Source organism: Bidens hawaiensis, unplaced genomic scaffold (genome assembly GCF_021521415.1).
Source record: "Bidens hawaiensis isolate Kalapana, Puna unplaced genomic scaffold, B.hawaiensis_p1.1 tig00419396_1, whole genome shotgun sequence".
Lineage (NCBI taxonomy): Eukaryota > Viridiplantae > Streptophyta > Magnoliopsida > Asterales > Asteraceae > Bidens > Bidens hawaiensis.
The window spans coordinates 372,912-375,452 of record NW_027504847.1 but is presented as its reverse complement, the minus strand read 5'-3'; the positions used below and the strand labels follow the sequence as shown (position 1 = coordinate 375,452).

Sequence of the window (2,541 nt, the reverse complement as noted above, 5' to 3'; positions counted from 1 at the left end):
ACAAAGTTCGAACCGATAAGACAAATGTGCAAATCCATTAATTAAAAACAAAATTCCGTATCTGAACATATCATATCAATTTTTCCAAACATTTTATATTATTCTCTTATATTATAAATACTCTTAAAGCTCTAGCCTCATTTCATACAAAATTATCACTTCATCTTCAACACATTAATACCTCAAAAGATGAAGCTCATGGTACGAGAATCGGCTATGGTGATTCCCGCGGACCAGACTCCAAATATAAACCTATGGAACTCAAACCTCGACCTCATAGCCCCACGTGTTCACACACGAACTGTCTATATTTACCGTCCCAATGTTGCTGCCAACTTCTTTGATACTAAACTCATGAAGAGCGCTTTGAGCAAAGCTTTGGTTGCATTTTACCCGTTGGCAGGCCGGTTGAAGGAAGATGAGAACGGTAGGATTGTGATCGATTGTCAAGGACAAGGCGTGTTGTTTGTGGAGGCGGATTATGATGGTGTGGTTGATGATTTTGGTGACTTTGCGCCTACACCCGAGCTTCAGGAGCTTATCCCAGAAGTTGATAACTCGCGAGGAATCGAATCGTATCCATTGCTGGTCTTACAGGTGATTAAAAACATGAATGACTCAATACGTAGACGTTATTAAATTTATCATTTTACTAGCATACTGATCGAACCTGTCGAATCGGTTTTAAAAGGCGTGTGACATTAATTAAGGTTTAGGCTAAACATACTTTCCTCCCTTACTTGTCGTACCACCTCCTTCAACTTTGACTGTCTTCAACAATTTTATTTGACATAATATTACACTATAATATTTTTTAAAATTAATTTTATGGTCTCTCTTTAAAAGTTTTATTTTTATTTTTTTTCTTTAATGTTTTATTTTTATTTTTATTTTTTTGTTTTCTCTCTTTTTTGTGTTTATTTTTCTTGATCATAATAATATTTATTACTACCAATGTCGGTACATTATTATATTTATAAAACTATATATAAATATGCGTTTGTGTGTGAAAGACTGATACATATAAACATGTTTTATGTGTAAATTTGGGCAGGTTACTTTCTTCAAATGTGGAGGAGTTTCTCTAGGAGTTGGAATGCACCATTATGTCTGTGACGGGGCCTCTGCGTTGCATTTCCTGAACGCTTGGGGCGATATGGCTCGTGGCCTTGACCTCATCATGCCGCCGTTCATAGACCGGACACTCCTTCGTGCTCGTGACCCACCACATCCAGCCTATGAGCACAATGAATGTAGGCTCACCCCACCAATGAATTTGCCACTCGAAGCACAACCACGAGAAATAACCGTCTCAATTTTGAAGTTAACACGAGGCCAGCTCAACAGGCTCAAAGAAAAATCCATCGAAGATGGCAGCCCAATAAACTATAGTTCATTTGAAATTTTCTCGGGGCATGTTTGGAAGTGCATTTGTAAAGCTCGTGGACTGCCTGATGACCAGGAGACCAAGCTTTATTTTATAGCTGACGGGCGGGCTAATATTAAGCCCCACCAGGGTATTTTGGGAATGTTATCTTCCTACACAACGCCACAACATTAGCAGGCGAAATTATGTCAAATCCTAGTTGGTACGGTGCTAATAAAATCCGTGAGGCGTTAGGAAGGAGAACCACCGATTACCTAAGGTCAACAATCGACTACTTGGAACTTCACCTGATCTGGCGTTTTTGGCTAGTGCTGTTGTGGAGACTTATAAAAACTCAAATCTTGGTATAACCACTTGGGCTCGGCTCCCGATTCATGATGTTGACTTTGGGTGGGGGCGACCGATATTCATGGGGCCCGGTGCGATCGATGTGGAAGGAATATTAACATTGTTACCAAGCCCAATCAACGATGGAAGCTTGTCTATAATAATTTCTCTAGAAGTTGAACAAATGAAGGTTTTCAAAAAGTTGTTGTATAATATATAACATGTTACATACTTCTATTTCATGGCAACCCTATGTGTGAATGGCCACTTTCTTCTTTCTACATCATTTTGAAAGTGTCATGCATGTTCGAACCTTTGTGTATTTGGTTTTTGATAAAAACTTTAATGATAAATATATATAAATGAAGAATAAAGATTTTTTTTTTGAACAACAAACACCCAGGAGCCCCACTAGAAGTTACTTTGGCAAATTTTCGCTCCCAGAGAGACTCGAACACCCCCCCCCCCCCCACCCCAGGAAGGAAATCCTAAGGAAAAGCCTCTGACCACTCCACCAGAAGGGGAATGGCATGTTGGGGTTGTTTCTCAATTCTCACAATCAAAATCCTACCCAAAATTATCCTTTCTCATTGTCAAAATTCTCTCCTACCCATAGAGTTTGACGACTCGATCTCTCTTGCTAACAACCTAAGATACAATTTGTTTTTAAGAGGTAAAATGTTTGTAGTTTGTGAATAACATCTGCAAACCTCTGTAGAAAAAGAGGTAGACCAAATGTATGTAGTCTATAATTAATAATAAGGCTATTTGTTTTTTGTTTTTTATTTTTTATTCTTTATTTTTGCAGATTGCTAAAATAAACTGAT

The 2,541-nt window shown here is 38.3% G+C and overlaps 1 pseudogene across 1 annotated transcript; it reads left to right on the top strand.

Moving 5' to 3' along the window:
• LOC143608559 (shikimate O-hydroxycinnamoyltransferase-like) lies at positions 1–1,934 on the top strand (annotated as a pseudogene). Its single transcript, XR_013149284.1, has 2 exons — positions 1–597; positions 1,055–1,934. The product of XR_013149284.1 is annotated as a shikimate O-hydroxycinnamoyltransferase-like (transcript).
• Positions 1,935–2,541: the final 607 nt, after the last annotated feature.